Source organism: Anser anser (genome assembly GCF_964211835.1).
Source record: "Anser anser genome assembly, chromosome: 14".
Lineage (NCBI taxonomy): Eukaryota > Metazoa > Chordata > Aves > Anseriformes > Anatidae > Anser > Anser anser.
The window spans coordinates 3,870,568-3,887,862 of record NC_139735.1 but is presented as its reverse complement, the minus strand read 5'-3'; the positions used below and the strand labels follow the sequence as shown (position 1 = coordinate 3,887,862).

Genomic DNA, 17,295 nt, shown 5'->3' with positions numbered 1-17,295 from the left:
GCCTCCCCAGCCATGTGCCTTTGTGCATGCAGGGGCTGCCGGTGCCCCCGGGGCCTCTCCTGCCCTCCGGGAACCAGCACGCCCCATCCCCGCCAATGCCACAGCCCCGTGCCAATTCCCTGCCCTTCTTCCATAGGACACTCAAGTCTTTTGCTGTTAGGTTTTAGTTTCCCTTCTCTCAGGCAAAGAGCAGCTCCGTGGCCTTGCCCGTGACCTCGGAACACCCCGTCCTTTCCTGAGCTACCCTTGTTGCTTGTTCCAGACTCGTGCTCCTCTCCCTGGTGCCATCCACAGGCTCTGGGTCCCTCTCCAACAGCAGAGCTTTTGCACCAGCCTCCAGACAGCACCTCACCAACATCTGCTTTACCCCTGTTTTCTCAGGGCCTGAGACGTGGCCTCAGCACAAAGCAGAGTTTCGTCATTAGCAGGAGCTACAATGCTCTAAAAATTACACAGCCGCCTCATCGCGCTGCTGCTGATTAATGCACCGCAGCCGTGGTGGAAACAATTTTTGTTTAAAATAAAAAAAAGAGCTACAGAGGGAAAAATACTCCCTATGGCCAAGTTGAACTCTCACTGAAATTCCCGTAACTCTCTCCTCTGGCTCCAGGGGGAACTGGACCAGATGCTCTCCAGGCCTACAAATAGATGAGATTTCTGTACAAGTCATCTATATATACACAGTCAATTCTAGCTCCTTTCTCCTCTGAGTCTTTTGTCTCATAAACAGCAGTAATGTGAGGAACGCTGTCCTCCCGTCACCTCAGTCCCTTAATGCCATAAACCCAGATTCCTGTACATGGTGGCAACTGCGGACTGCCACGTACGAAGCATCACCTCCTGACTTCGTTGCAGCATGGATTCGCGTTTTTCTCCGTGTCAGTTTTTGCTTACAGGCATCAGTTCTGCAGCACTTGGAGACAGCCATTACCTGCCACCTGGGTGAGCAGGAAAGAGAGCAGTAGCTACACCAGCACCTTTGTAGAGCCAGGCATCAGGAAGCCATTAACCATCATTAACGAGTACTTTCTGTAGCTAGAGAGCTTCAGAATGTTTAAAGAGAGGTAAGCAGCCTTATCTGCTAAAAGGATTTAAGCAAATTGAGGTCAAAAGAGCTCTTCGAGAACAACCAGAAAAGCAAGCAGACATGGGAAGTCTTCCAGATCCACCCTCATCGGCCTGACCAAAACACACCGCAAGTCCATTTCAGGGAATTTAGGAGCATCCAATGTGTTTTAAGAGGAGATTGCTGAAGACACTGGCAGAGAGAAGAAATGCAGTAATGACAGAGAAGCTTTAAGAAGCAATGAAACCTCCCTCACACCACATGTCTGAGACAGAGGAACAAACAAAAGCTGTAATTACTAGAAGGAAACATTCCCAGAGCCAACGGTTATCTAATTAAAATAAAGACGGATATATACAGGATGGACCTGAGGACAAGCAGCCAAGTCCATGTCCCCAGACTGCCCCCTATAAACAACACTTTCTGCCAGAAACCAGGCTTTCTGGTGTCTCGCAGCCAGAACCTAAACCACACCACACCAAGGCTTTTAGCAACCACATCCCTCCCCTCCCCAGGGCCTCGGTAGGGCTGATGACTCCAAAGACTCACAGACCCTATGCAAGACGGGATGCTGCCATGATCATGACTAGTGACACCTCGAGGCAGTGTGATAGAATCACATTCTGAAGGTGAAAAAGATTAAAAAACACCAAAACAAAAAAAAAACACCTTCACCTGCTTAGTATACATTTTTCCTTTTGGAGGGAAGAAAGTTGGGTTCAGATGGCCAGCTCCCACAACTGAAACACATACACTGGCCCTTAGGACCTGTCCAAGCCTCATTGACTGCATCACGCTACATTACTTGGTGTGGTTGGCCAACAGTAATCTTAGGAGGTGTTTAATTCTCACATTGTCTACAGCCAGAAGCTTAGCATTAAGGTCAGAGATGGTCATAAAGTGCTGGCTTCACACAACCAAAATGGGGCACAATAGCTTGCTACTGCCTTCCAGGATCATCTTCCCAACGCATCCCAGTGCCCTTCTCATTTCTTGGTATTAGAAATTAAATTGTCCTCACTCTGAAAGATGAGAGCACAGATTTTATGGTCTCTGTAGTTAGGAGGAAAATCAGACTAAAACACCGATGTAATGTTACCTCTAGAACTGTGATTGAGCTACAGCTGCTTTTTCCCCTAATGTAATTTTCAACTTTTCAAAATTCCATTTAATTAACTTCATTTATTGCAACAAAATTAAAATCTAGATAACTAGGGAAATTTCCTTTCATTTACACTTTTTCTGCCTTTTTAATTGCTTGGCCCAAAAGCAAGCAGATCTTTTCTTATCAGCCTTCCATGCTTATTGTTAATTTTCTTCTATAAACTGAACTCCAGACGTCTTCCCAGTAAAAGCATGCCAGAATTTACAGTGGCACCAGGCTAAAGCAATAACTCCTGCAGAAACTAAGCAGATTTCATTACTGTCAGCATGTTTTTCGCATCAGAGGAAAAGGTTGGACAATTCAAATGTCACATAAAAGGTGGGATCATTTTACTAGGAGGGAAAACTGGAAGATCTTGGTCCCCGTGGTATTTCAACAGCTGTAATTCCTTCTGCAAGGCAGAGGAGGAAACTGCAGAATTCTGGAGACAAAAGGCTGAAACAGAAGCTTTCTCTTAATTTCAGCAGAATTTGGACCAGCACAGGTATGTAGAAATAAGCTTGTTTTGAGTTTCATTCAGCTCCTACAGAAGGTATTGGCTCCTATTTCAGCTGGAGCAGACTATTGCTGCATAAGAAAGGTCTGGAAGGTAGTTTGCCAAAGCAATGAAGAAGCTAATAGACCTTCGAAAGAGAAATCTGTCCTGTAGGCCAGCGTCTAAATTCCTTGTTAATTCTCTAGTTGCCTTGTGCAGCCCCCAGGAATTCAACCAAGTGCTCTGGGGTATCAGATATTTCTTTTTAAATCCTACCAACGCCCCATTTATTATTTAAATTAATTTTTAAGCAGGTCTCCTTTTTCTCTTCACTTTTCTCTAAATCTTCGTATTTTACTCCTCTTCCCACATGAGTTGTTAGCCAAGGTCAAGCCCAGTCACGGCTTCTTCCCCAGTGAGGCCCAGAGGAGAGGCAGGCAGCCTCTAGGGAAGCCTGGAGGACTTTCATATCTTTGGGCTGCTTCCCTGCAAGAACAACCAGAGAGAAACAGGAGATGCACACAATGCTTGCCGAGATCCTTGCCTTTGTCCCAGAGGAGAGGAGGTTGGCAGCAAGAGGCACGCATCTGAGGCTTTTGGTTACAGCAAGAAACTAGGCCCGAGGAGCGAACCTCCATGGTGTCCTCCCAACCTGAGAGAGGAGAGGTGACCTACAGGACATAGCATTTTATTTTTTTGTTTGTTTGCAAGAGAGAGTATTGTCTGAGTAAAATCAGAGACAAATGCTTTCTTCAAGACCTTAGGACCAAGCTTAGGTATTTCTGACTACGACTAGGGGAAGGAAAAAAAAGCGTGGCCTTAAACAGCAATAACAACAGTCAAGAATCCTAATAATTGTACTACATTGCTTTTGGGTTTGACGATGAATAACTGCTCCTCAACTCAACACAGAAATACTTTTTAATTCTAATTCAAAATTAACTGGAAAAGCATCAAGTTAATACACAAACCATTAGCCACATCTTTGCACTAACACCACATTCAAAAGCTTTTGTCTGACATCACCCCGATGACCTCACTGCTTTACTATCTGTATGTGCTCAGCATCCAGATACGTCAGAGTCCTGTCCCTCCAGCCCCTAAGGGCCAGCAAGAGATAGATGGGCTTTTGCAAAAGGAGAGCTTAGGACTCTTTCCAGGAGGCTGTGGAGAGCTGCCCCTGCATGAAGATCCACAGGGAGCAAAGGCAACAGGAGTGGAAAGAAAGATGCTGCTGACGGACCCATACAAGAAGCTGTGCTCTGTTCAGGACCCTGTGGAAAGTTAATAGGAAAAGAAGTCTCCAGCCATTGCCTGCCCTTAAAGCCAGCCCTGTGGCCACCAGCTCTGCAAGGCTAGGTGAGACACAGCCCAACCTGGGGCCAGGTTGATCTCTTCCTTCCTGAAGGTGACCTGTTTGGATGCCACCAACACCTCCACAAAGAGCAACTATGGCCTGGAAGGAGAGGTCTTGGGTCAAAGCCCAGTGAAGATCAGCCCTGATTTTGTAGGGCAAAGGAAAGGTAGTTCTGCTAATTCCTATGAAGCACTGGTTATTGAGGAAACAAATCATGACACAGTAGCTCATTTTAAACTGCTTTGCAGATGGTGAGTAGGCTGCAAATGAAAACCCAGGACACACAATGTTATAGACAAAATGAAAGCTTGAAACAGCAATAAATTTAAGGAAATGATTTTTGAAATCTCTAGACTGTCTGCATACAGTCTGGCCATATTAAAGTGACTGTGCTCTTTCCACAACTAAAATACTTGACATGCCTGAAGAAGCCTTATGCAAACAGGCAAATAAACATGCTTACGTTTGATCTAACAAGCTGGCATTTCTTGTGGCACTGCACATTGGCACAACAAGTTTTTAAAATGGAACAGAAAAGCGGAACAGGCAGTGGGAGAGACCCTCCCAGGAAAACCACACAAAACCGTGCAAAATACCCTGACAAACAAGGCTCTGCAACACCTACCCTGCCTGCTCTGCTTCTATAGGAGAAGCCTCGATGCCTGGAAAGAACAGCCAGTGAAAATCTACTGGTACTTGCTCTCAGATTACCTCTCTGGAATAAGCCAGAAATCATTACGATCCACCGGGCTGTGCACTCCTTGCCTCCCTATTCCTTAGCTTTATAACTGCTCAGAGCTCTTCTATACCAAAAAGCAATAGGAAATTCTAGCTTATTTGGTGTTACAATTTGCAGTTTCGCGTGAAGCATCTTCAGGATCTAAGTGCTTCAGAGCGGCATTCCTTTCCAATTAACCGCATACAATTTGCAGGAGATAGTTTCTTTGGAGAAAGCAGCAGCATGTCAGAAGGACATCCAAAAGGCTATGGCTTGGACATCAATGCAAGAATGGAATAGCTTTCAGTATTAAAAAGACATTTTCCATTAATATTTGGATGTCAAGTGAGTAATTTCAGCATATGAAAGCTACTGCCGGGGAGGGATGCCCATGTGTTAATGAACAAAGGTCATCTATCCCGTGTAGCCTCTCTGGAACAGACCGGCTGCTGGAGACAGGACAAGTGGTGCTTGATTCAAAATAATCATGGCCTCAACCCAGGCTCTGCTAATGAGTCATTTTTATCTGGGAACATTTCTTCAGTGCAGCTGCTTTCAGATCCTAGTGTTGACATGCATGGTTGAAATTGGTTGAAGTCTTCAGAGACACAGGGAATTCGGGCACGGCTTCCAACACCCCTCAAGAACAGGGAGTTCTCCAAGCATCAGGCTCCACGTACAGAGCCTTTTTGCTCAAGTGCCATGAGTGCATCCACGGATATTTCCCATGTTGAAGCTTAAGGAAAAAGTGAGTGTGGGCAGTCAGCGCCTTAGACGCTCAGCAAAGCTGAGGACTTGGCCTTCTTTCTGTAGTCAGAGACTTAAACACCAGTAGCTCAGCTGCACTCCAAGCTCCCCACACTAGTACATGGCTATGTTGGACAAGCCAGCCTGAAGTAGCTTCAAAGATACTCCCTGTGGCTCCCAACATTTGAATGTTTGGGCTGGAAGTTGCTGGTGGCCACATTGTGCGCTGGTGGCTGCTGAGAGCAGCCAAATGGCTTGGGGAAGCCCCAGGATCCCAGAGCAGCCATCCTGGGACAGTAAGTCTGTTCGCAGGATCTCTGGAAAGAGAGGAGTGCTACAAAAACCATTAGCACAGCCAATTGTCTGTACCAGACACACAAGGGAGACTGAGGATTTGCTCCCAGGCAGTAAAAGATCCCTGGGGACCCCGATGACCCATTTTAAGAAAGCTTTGCAGCAACAGAACAGTTAGCAGCTGCCCTGTGGCTGACAAAAGTCTGCTGTACTTAGTTTGACTTAAGTATTTATTTATTTTTTTTTTTACCTTTGTTCCCATGACTTGATGAATGCAGGAGTAAGAGGAAAAAACCCAAGTGCCTACTACATTCATCCAAACCTTCCATTTGCTTTGACATTCCTCCTTTCCCTTTTCCCTGTGGCCTCACAGGGACAATAACTTTTCCATGCCATGAGCTGGAAGCAATTAACAGAGACAACAGAAAAACATCCTTTACAGATTAGTTCACATAAGTAATTGCATTAGAGTTCTCAGTAAAACCGTGTTGAAGCCAAAAAGCTCCTGGCTTTAGAGCATGCAGGTGGTTCCAATTACAGGCACCTTCTTGCAAGTGAAATCACAGGCTTGCTTCAAGTGACAGCAGCTCTGTACCTACAGTAATTGTGTGACACTTGTGATATATTTGACTGCCAGAAACATGGCTATCTAATCTCCAGGAACAGATTACCAGAACCAGAAAAATGTGGATGGAGTCTAGAGTAGACAGAATTATACTACTACCTTACCGTGGTGGTTTATTTTTTACATAAAACTCATAAAATGCAAGGCATCTGTATGTGCAAAATGTAGAGGGATGGAGAAAAAACCCTCATTAAAATCCAGCAGATGAGGCACAGACAAATTCCAGAGGCTTTGCCAGTATTAAGCAAGCAGTACTTACAGCCATGGGAGACTAAAACTTTACAGACGTCTGCATCCCATACGCACATAGTGGCAAAAAGACAGGTAATCGTTCACAAATAGACCCTGTGCCATGGTTTGAAAAGCCATGCTAACATGAATGTACACTTATTATCTGAATGGATCTGCTATAGATGTAACATCGGTGTTAAAATACCATATTATGTCTTTATTTAGGTACTTATATTAGGTGTGTTAAAATACATATAAATTGATGTAGGCAGTTTACTCAAATGGAAAGACATCGCTGACATAGCAAAGGCATTTGCGGCTCAGCTTCAGCATCACGCCAAGCACAAAGCCAAGGTCTGCAGGAGAGCTCGATGAGGTTGGGATGGGGAGGGAGGGATGAAGCCAGGAGCTGCCACTAGGCAGAGGCAGGGCCACGGGCAGGTGTGCTGTTGGCTAGCTCACACTTGCATATCCTCGAGTTCCTGTCCTGGTCAAAAATAACAAGGGAAACAGAAGGTACAAATTTCTCTCCATGAAGGAGTGGGCTAAGAGCAGATAACTCATGTACGCAGAGTGTTCCATCTATGAATAGATACCTGGTGGGTGGATCTCTTTTGTAACAGCAGAACTAATAAATACATATTTTGTTTTATATTTTTGTTTTGTTACGGCACACACAGATCACCACAAGGCATTAACATCCAGGCTGTGTCAGCCCAGCAATGTACATACACTACAATTCACATAACTGATAAGCCCAGAATTACCAGGATGTGGGTGTTCAGGCTGCTAACTTGGGCTGATGGCCACAGTAATCTCATTCTGCTTTTGTTCCCAAGCCTTCTGTCCTATCCTACAGCCCATGCTGCATGCTGTTGTAGGGATGTGAGTAGGAGCAACTGCAGCAGAGCCTTATTCTTTCTGATGGACCCAGTTCTGAGAGTCTAATTGATTAATCAAGGCTCCTATAAGGTAAAATCTATTTCAAGATGCTATCCCACTTGCAGCAGGACAGACTGACTCAGCTAAAGCCCCCAGCAGAGTAGAAAAAGCCATCCTTTGCAGAGCAGTCCCCAAACCAGGAGCTGGTCATTCCTCTTCTCCATCCCTCTCTAACCAGCTGCCATCCCTCGTGAGCAGCCAGTACCGATACTCCCCAATGTTCTGTTCCTGGAGCTTCCCAAGCCCATGCAGAGAGCTGGGACACCTCCTGCATCTCTCACTGAAAGGACAAAATGTATCACTAATCTGCACCTGAGGTGTGGGTGAGCTCCTCCAGCCTAAATCCAGCCTGAAATACCAGCAGCTGTTTCTCAAACTCCAGTGGGAGTTGTGCTGTGATGGTCTCCACCCCTCGTACCGCGGGTGGGCTATTAGGTACAATGAGAACGCTTGTCTCATTTTACTTTTCACAAAGCTATGGTTTCAGCGAATCCACATTTCCCAGCAAAGAAAGGTTTCACTGGAAAATTCCCAAAGCAGATCTAATTCTCTTCTAAATGTCATAAAAATTCCAGGACAGCTCCTCCAGTGCTGTAAGTCCAGCGCCCAAGGCATGGTGGAGCAATGCCACCTCAGCAGGGACCTGGCACACGGGGCTGTGGCCAGCTGCTTTCTTCCTACTCTTATGGACATTTCAGTTTGCCTTTACCTTAAGCAACCCAAGCCACAGTGGACAGCTGTAATATTAGATGCATGGCTCGTTCCTTTTTTCGTGTCTTGCCATCCAGGCTGTCATGGTGATCCCTTACACTGAACCATCTGTAAGCTTGTGTTTGGCAGTGGGCAGTGCAGGGCAATGTCTTCATGAGTCAGTATTTGTTGTCTGGAGCACTGGTTTACTGTTGTCTGCAGCTTTGGTTTTGGGGACACAGTTACCTACTTCCATGTGGGTTCCCCCCCCCCAACACACACACAAATGAAGGGGCTCTCAGCCTTGCTGTATCCCTGCCATTCCCTAGTAATCATGGCAAGATTGAGAGAATAAGTATGACAGTATTATTCTGACATTTCCACTAAAATAAATAAAAAGATGGGAAGGGGTCAGGCAATGCCCATTCAAGCTGATGGGCAGAGACTTAAAAGCAGTCTGCAGCCCCAAACCAGACAGCATCACAGAGCTTAATGTAGACAGCCAGATTTTTTCTCATAAATTATGCAGAAAAGGGATTTCATTGATGGCCTTTCAAAACTAGTAAAGGGACCTCCTCCTTGCCACAGCCCTGGTGTCTGACCTCAGCTGAATTGCTTTCTTTTACATGCGTGTGTTGCTGAATCCCTGTGGTCTGGGAAGGAGCTGCCCCAGGAGACATCTGCACACAAACACGGGTGACAGGACAGCGTGCTACAAAGGGACGAGGCTGTTCCAGCAGCACTGATGCACGAAAGCAGGGAAACAGACGTTCGGTCATCTCCTCATCTACACATGCCTGTGAGATCCATGTCAAGGCTTTGACCTACCACTGGGTAAAACCATCACTAAGGCTTCTGGAGAACCACAGCTCTGGAGGGAAGGTACATGGGCAGCAGCAGCCAGCTGAGCACCCCAGCAAGTCTCTATTGAAGGGAACATGAAAGAGCAAAGACAGCAGCAGTGAAATACCTTAACCACTTTCACAAGCCTCACCTGGTGACACCTGGGGCCCAAACACTAACTAGGAGACAGACACAAAACATTTTTCTCTGCTATGCTGTGCCCCTCCTGCCTGCCTACACATCTGCAGAGGCTCAGAGGGACACTTCATTCCCACCAAGCGTCTGCTTTGAGTTAGACTTGTTCCAGATAGGAGAACATGAAGAACCCATGACTCACACTGCCATGCCTGGCCCAGGGAGCTGGGTGTCTCAGGCAGGGAAAGAAAACCCAGGGACACTTCGGAGGGGATGGCAGGAGGGTGTCACAACACAGAGCTGCCAGGGGGTCTGTGCATTGCCCATACCCTCAGACAGGACCTGAAAGCAGAAATCAAGCTTCTGTTACGTGTGATGCAAGGTCTCAGATAGATATTCACCGTATGCAACAGGACAAACACTTCTGGACACTTCTCAAGGGAAAAATCACTCAAGCGTGGCAGGCTTTGCAAACCTTAGCAAAGCCCTTAGCAAATCTGCATGCTGAAGGAGATGCAACATTAAAGGGAGCTGCAGGATTATGTGGTGACAAACAACTACAAAGCTAGCCTGTTTAAAACCCCTGCAACTGAGAACATTTCTGTGGATACTGTCCAACCGTCCCCACCTTTGGGCTTGGCTCCTAGGGTATCTTTCCAGCTGGTGAAAAAGTTTTGTTTTCCATATAGTATCTGCAGTGACAGCATAAAAGTAAAGAAAAAGCAATCGCACAGGCCTCTTTTCTCTCGTGCACCCAGCATTGCCCACCTGGGTGTTCTACTTTCCTCCCAGGACTGAACCAGATAGCTTTTCTACTCCAATGCACTCTATGAATAAATTTGCTGCAGAGCTCCATATTTTATACCGTAATAAAGCCTTCCTGAGATCCCACTGCTCTTCGTTGCTGGAATTTACAGGAATCCTTAAAAGTTCATTTCCTTTTACAATTTTTTGGCCTCTTAACAGGCATGCTGCTCACTGAAAACCACCCAGACAATGAAGTGCAACTCAGCCTGTGCGCTCCTCCAGCCAAGCTCACTGCCCACCATTGACTCATTCAAAAGAAAATTAAATCATAGATGTGGATGAGGATTTGCTACCAAGAGAATTTGAAAGTAATAAAGTCTCAGCATCAGAACAAAATTTTAGAAAACTCTTCTCTTTCCATTATTGCACCATAATAAGAGCTCACTGCTGAAGCTCTTAAAAATATCTAAATATGAAGGCTGTAGCAGGGATGGAGGAGGTTATTTCAATAAATACTCCAGTTTATAGCTCTGTACTTCTCCTCTTCATTTTGAAGATGCTTGATTTGAAGAGTATGATTACAAAATATACAGAAAGGACATTGGAATCATTTCATCTCTACGTCAACACCTTTGACTATGAAGTGACATAAATCACTTTTTAAAAGCTTAATAATGCCTTTTGCCTGAAGATGGAATTTAGTGACTTCATAAATGGCAGAAGCTGTTTAAAACAATTCCACAAAGATTTGGTGTTAGATTTTTTTCCATTTCATAGAGCTCCAAAATATCTCAATACCAAATAATGAATGAGCAGAAACAAGAAAATCCTAGAAAACAAAAAGCTTGAGGGGAAAAAAAAAAGCCCCAAGCATGAAGAACCAGATATGAGCCCAAGGGAGTTCATTTCCCTCAGGTGTCTGCAGCTCACACTGGCCTCGTCCCTGACTCACTGCTTTCCATTCAAGTTCTGCATTGTTTTCCCTCAAAAGCACATTAAGGGCTTGAAAATGCCAATCCCCTGAGATGGATAGCTACCATGAGAGCAGGTACAACACACATACCATTACTGAAAGCTTTCCAAAAGCCCTTTTCTGGCCACAAACAGCCCTAACTTAAAGATTTTATCATTATCCAGCCTGTCACATCATACAGCACAACTGCTAACATTGAGGTATAACAGCTTTTTTTCCATTTTTTATTATTATTTTTTTTAATTAAGATAACCTCCTTCCGTATTGCCATGCAGACATACTGTGTACAGAAAATGGGCTGTCTGGAAGGGACCAACACTTCAAGAATCATGAACTGTTTTGAGGCTATGAAGCAGTGGAAGCCTGTTGCTATTTAGACTTTTTTTTATTATTAAAAAAATAGATCTTAGCTACAGTTTACTTTTCCCACTTAGAAACGTGGAAAAGTTTGTTCAGCTTAAAATTTCCTGTTTGGCATTAGCAGCTGCTGGCTATGGTATTTATAAATATTTCAGCAGACATTTCTAGGGGAATCTGGTTACGATTAGGCGGGGAGCGACACGGCTCCGCAGCCCTCGGCTCGCGGGCAGCCCCTGTGCCACAGGAGGCAAGGGTCACTGCTGGGCGAGCGTCAGCAGCCGGGGCTGAAGCTTTAGGGGGCCTGTTTTCAACCAGGAGAGTGAAGTCACTCGCTTGTGGTGTCCAGATATAGTAGCTTGGGAGGAACATTTGGGCGGCAGGCCTGGGACCACCTACTCCGAGCGCTACTCATCGCATTTCCCTGGCTCCCCGGTGCCCTGCAGCACCCTCAAGTTGTTTGTGCGGGGCAGAAACACGCATCCCCATGCTCAGCATCCCTCCCTGCCCATCAGCCCTGCCCATCCCAGCGCTTTGTGCTCTCCCTGGGTATGCCCAGCCTCAGTTTCCCTTAATTCCCATTATTAGGACCTAAGCGTCACATTAAAACAAAGCATCAAAGACCAAAAGGCAGTAGGAAGAGCCCAGATGAAGGCAACCCTTTGATTTCCCAGGCACGTCCTCCCACAGCTTTCTGAAGCCTTCATCCCACTGAACCAAAGGCCTGCTATTTCTCCCCTGGCAGCCACCACCTCACTTCAGGGCTCCCCATGGCCAATTTCTTCCTAGCATTTTTTTTTAAAGGCTCCAGTATGATGTGGACTGCTCCGCTCAGTAAAAGAGCCCCCAGACATCTCAGCATCACCTTGCTTTCTGCAAGGCTTTATGCAGTGGGCACAGAGCATCCTGACCAGGCACTTCTGACCCTCAGTGCCATCCCTTGGTGGCAGGCAGAGGAAGAGGGACACAGCTTCCCAACAAGCCAGCTCACTCAGGGGAGGGTCAGGAAACCTAACAAACAAAGAGGCAATGGCATTGCTTCAGAAACTGTTAAGCTGGAAATGAAGCTGCACTTCGTACTGTAAAGGTACTTAGTGGGGGCAGATTACTCAGAGAAGATGCATGTCAGCGCATTGCTTTTCCCCCAGACCACCTGGTTTCTACCTCCCTAAAGACAGGGAGGCTCCCCAAAAGACGGGCACAGCTCCACGGCGGCAGCAGCCACACAGCCAGTGGTGGCCAGCACTCATGGCCCTGTCTGTGAGCCCCAAGCAGGCCTTCTGCCAAGCCTGCCCACCCCAGGAGCTTTTCGGGCCTGCACAGCTCCGCCATGGCTCACAGTCAGCACTGAGGTGCACAGAGCTGATCTGAGCTCCTGGCAGCGTGGCAAAGCTGCAGGGGCCTGCGGGGGACATAGGGACCAGTGAGCCATGGGCCCGCACACTCGCTTTGACACCTTGCCCGAGGTGAGCAGGTCTGAGAGAAGGCTGTAGTGGCTTCTTGCTACAAAGCAAGTGAGCAAGAGCATCCTGCAACATCTCCCCAGCGTCACCCCCAGGCAGGTGGGACAGAGATCCTCATCTAGCCCTGTCTCCTCTGTGAGGCTCTCAGTCTCTGTAGACACTATTTTTTTTTCCTAGAGAAAGGGTTCGTTCCTGTGTATGTCAGTGCGGCAGCCTGCCAGACCCTGCATGTGAGCACCCTGGTGCAATGCTGCCAGTCCTGGGGGGCCTGGATGCTCTGGCACAGCCCCTTGCTGCAGAGACCCCAAGCTAACCCAGCTCAGAGTCCTTTCTTTTGTAACTCAACTCAGGCCTCGGTAGCTTCACAGGGATGTCAGAAAAGCTTGGAGCACGCGCCATTTTATCACTACTTCCCCAGATTTCAGGGTAACAGCAGCACAAGAAGGTAAAAAGAGCCCAGAACAAGAAAACAAACAATCCTGCAGTAGAAATATCTTATGAGAAAAGTAGCTAAGTTCCCCATTTGCTGGTTTTACATAAGAAGAGAAAAATATGCTGAGCAAATGAAAGGCACAGCAGCGCCTCGCCCCCAGCCTGTTTCCGGCCATACCCAGTCGCACCGTGAGCTTGGTGAGGAGCAGCATTTCCTGACCCTCGAGTGCTCGCAGCTGGTGTTGTCCCAGAGCACTTTCTGCTGATGCTCCTTGGTTCCCTTTGCCTTGCGTGACTGCTCTGCAGCTTTGCTTTGTTTATCCCACTTCTTCCTGCGCTTTAGTTACGAGCTAAGGAAAGGAACCAGCCACTTGTGCTCGTCTAGTTACTTGCTGGTGCCAGTTCACATCTGTGTGGGTGATTAATGGGGTGTGTCACTGTCATCCACGGGAACCAAAATTGCAAAATCGGGTCCCACTGAGTGCGGGGACGGACACACCACTGTCAGGGACTCGTCTGTAAGTGTTGTAGCCAAGCAGTCTGGGGTCTGCAGGATAAGAAGGCTGAGGTTCCCTGTCCAGTTGTAGGACCAGACTTGGTAGGATGCCCCGGCCAGCCCCAGGGTGCCCAGAGGCACCAAGCTGGAAGGCACACCACCGTGTGAGCCTGACCAGTGCCCAAAGCAATGAACACTACTGACGGCACTGCATGCACACCGTGCCAATTATATGAAGTAGGAAGCCTACTGCTTACAGCAGCTGGATGCATCCTCAGACTAGCGTTATAAAATGAGCTTGAATTATAAGGTCAGGACTGCTGTGACCATCACTTCACCTCTCTGCAGAGCCATCCTCAGGCTCCTTATGGGGGCCAGCAGCTCTAGGAGTGCTGTATGTATGTGAATAGTGCTGCCATACTTGCAGGGTGTACAGTTTTCCACCTAATGGTCACTGAAATAGGTCACTTATCCGCTTTAAACCAAAGGCAGAATGCTAGAAGAGCTACACAGAATCACTGATGCAAGTCCTGAAGTCTGAGTTCATCCACCTGCCTCCACAAAACCAAAAATTCAACGAGCACCCTCAGAGGGCCTCCAGGTTCTGCACAATTATTTTCCAAACCGGAGATCTCGATTCTCCTCCAAAAGCAATGGTCAATATATAACCAGCTTTGCATTTGTCACAAACAACAGAGCTTGATGCACAAGCGGTGTATGGAAAAAACAGGTGTGCCTTCAGAAGTCGGGCAAAGTCCCATTGGAAAGAACTGACTGAACAGAGAGAGAAGACAGGCTGCAAGCTCGAAGCCTAGGAGGAAGCCAACCTGTGAAAAACCACAGACACATCAAGGGTAAGCAGGAAAGAGACATGCCTGGGCCCACTTGTGAACTCTGTAAGAACTTTGCCAGTGTCTTGAATGGCCATGTTCCTTCCCAGGAGGAAGGAACGGATCCTTCGGAGGGCTGGGCTGCCTCTGCAGGGGATGTCCCCATGCCCTGCAGGCTCACTGGATACCTGCTACCGCTCTGTGTTCACAGCAGGTGACCTTTCTGGGGAACAGTGCTGAACTTCTGCAAAGCACTTACTCGAAAACATTACAAAACATTGAGGCATCAGTAGCTGTTGAAAGTACCCTCAGATATCTTTATTCAAGGAATTTTACAGATTTCTGCAAAGTCTCTCAAACGTGTCACCGAAAAGCACTCCGAAGGAAAACCACACGTGTTGCCTGAGCCGCAGCTGGCTGCCTCGGATCCCGATGGCTCCTTCGAGCCCACCCTTCCCCAGCGCCAACCTCACCCGGCATTTTCCTTTGCGCTCCCTCTGAGGCAGCAGCCAGCAGGTGCGATGGCTTCCAGCAAGCCACGTGTAGCAAGGAGCGCTTCCGTACAGCAGCAGAGCAGGGAGCACATCCCTAACAGCGTGTGGGTGGCTTCCCCCTGCCCTCAGGGGTCATCCTGCAGCACATCTGGCTGCGGTGCCTCGGTGGCGCTCAAGCCGCTGCCCTGCTCTGCCTGGCCTTGGACACAAAGCACACTCTTAAAAGCTGTACTTTTCCTAACTGGACTTCAGCATACATTTAATTATTTTGTTGAACGGGAGCCACTGAAAGTACACAAGTTATTATTATAAAAAAGTAAACAAGGGAGTCTGCACATTCCCAGAAATATTCAATAAGAAAACATTCATTTATTTTTCCCCCTTTTAGACTTAAACCTCCCTGAGAAGGCTCATACTTACTCATTTTTTTATTTTATTTTTTTGGAAAAGAAAGAGCCCTGAAAAGAGCTCCTGTGGAGGACAGCTCTGCTTTGAATGCCCGCATGCACCCATCTGCTCTGTGTTTTGGGTGGAAATACTCTAACTGAGAGAAAGCAACGTCGCTGATGCAGTACGTTCACGTGCCAAATACCCCAGGGGTGTTTGCCGTGAAAAGGCCAATCCCAAACACCGCTCGCTGCTTCTCTGCAGGACAGGTAATGATGCCCAGGATGCTGCTAGGAGCATCCCTGCCCTGACACATGCAGAAATAGCCTTAAAAAGGCTTTTTTTTTTTTCTCCCCCCCTCTCTGCCCCTACATTGTTTCTGCCTGGAGACCCCCTGGAGCCACCAGCAGCGGGGCAGGCACGCGGGGTAGCAGCACAGCCCGGGGCTGGGACATGCCTCCACCGCCCCCCGGCAGCCTGCAGCACCCAGGCAGGCCGGGGGGGCTCCGTAGCCTTCAGCCAGCACTTCCCCAGAGCAGCTGTGTTCCTCCACACCCCCAGCAGCTTCCTTCTGCCTTTCACTTCCACCTCTCATAACATTGCCAAAAAAAAAAAGAGAAAATCCCTCTTTAGAAGACGGCAGATGAGTGGGACATTCCCATCGCCTCAGCACTCCTCGTTTCCTCATCTCCCAGCTGCTCGCCTCTCGCTTCCCCCTCCTGGGATGGGGGGAGCAAAAACGTCTCCCCCCCTGGGGGCAGCTGCCTGCACCGCCCTGCCTCTGGGGATGGAGGGACCCCTGGGGGAAAACACCCCTGAAACGAAGCAAGAAATGCTGCTGATCAACTAAAGCAGCTCAACTGTCATCTTCAATCTGGGTTTGCCCCTCCAGAGGGCATCGGGTTGAGAAACCAACGTGGAGCTGGGAATTAGGTTGTGTCCAGAGTTTTCACCAGCACAAGTCATCAACTGGAGGCACCAAAGCACAGAGGTCTTCTAAGAACAGAGCTCGTAGGAAGGCTCCCCGGGACAGCTTCCCAGGATGTGGGATCCCAGGGAAATTCTAGGGAAGACAGAGCAGGGACGTGGGCCCTGCGGTGAGCTCGGGTGGAGCAGGAGGTGTGTGGGAGGGAACACTGCCAGGGGGCAGAGGGGACATGACATGGGAAATGGTGAAAAGGGATCAAAGGGGGTTGAAAGGATAATCCTAACAGGGAAGACTGTCCCTGGAGGCCAAAGGCCTGTGGAAGGACTTCTAGCACCTACCAGCTGCTGTGGAAACCTAAAGCCAACAGTAAGACTTTCAGAGCCCTGTAGGGGGTAGGAATCTGCACCTCTGCCTACTGCAGGTGTTGTTGTGATTCACAGGTCTGGCAAACTCCTTGAAGCAAGCCAAGCAAAGTCAGACCACGTACCAAGCACAAAGACCATCACTGCATCATCGCTAGCCCCAAGGCCTGCCCATAAACCAGGCAGCAGGATGTCAGAGCTGTGCCAGCGGAGGGGACATCTCAGTCACATCTAAGCAAGGCTTGTCCAGTCCCACCTTCTGTAGGGGCTTCATTTTTGCAAAGAAACACTTCACCAGCCAGGTCAGATACAAGGAAGATACCAGCAAAAGGCACTCACCTAGGTGAGGAGCAGATCTAGCTTCCAGCTTCCCAGACATCAAAGGATTTCACAGTGCTTTTTCTTGAAGCGTCAAGGGAAAACAAAATGAGACAAAAAAGAAAAAAGCCCTCTGCAACTGAACATGCTACTGAGCAAGCTGCAAAAACCTTTCTCTCTTGCTCTCTCAGGCTTTTGTATGAGTCGATAATTGATTGTC

The 17,295-nt window shown here is 47.8% G+C and overlaps 1 protein-coding gene across 1 annotated transcript in view; it reads right to left on the bottom strand.

Annotated features, from left to right (window-relative positions):
- The window catches only part of SMAD5 (SMAD family member 5), a 75,407-nt gene extending 58,157 nt beyond the window's left edge, over window positions 1-17,250 (bottom strand). The window contains exon 1 of the mRNA XM_083799154.1: window positions 17,097-17,250. The gene's annotated coding sequence lies outside the window, so the exon portion shown is untranslated. The remainder of the gene's footprint in view (window positions 1-17,096) is intronic.
- Window positions 17,251-17,295: the final 45 nt, after the last annotated feature.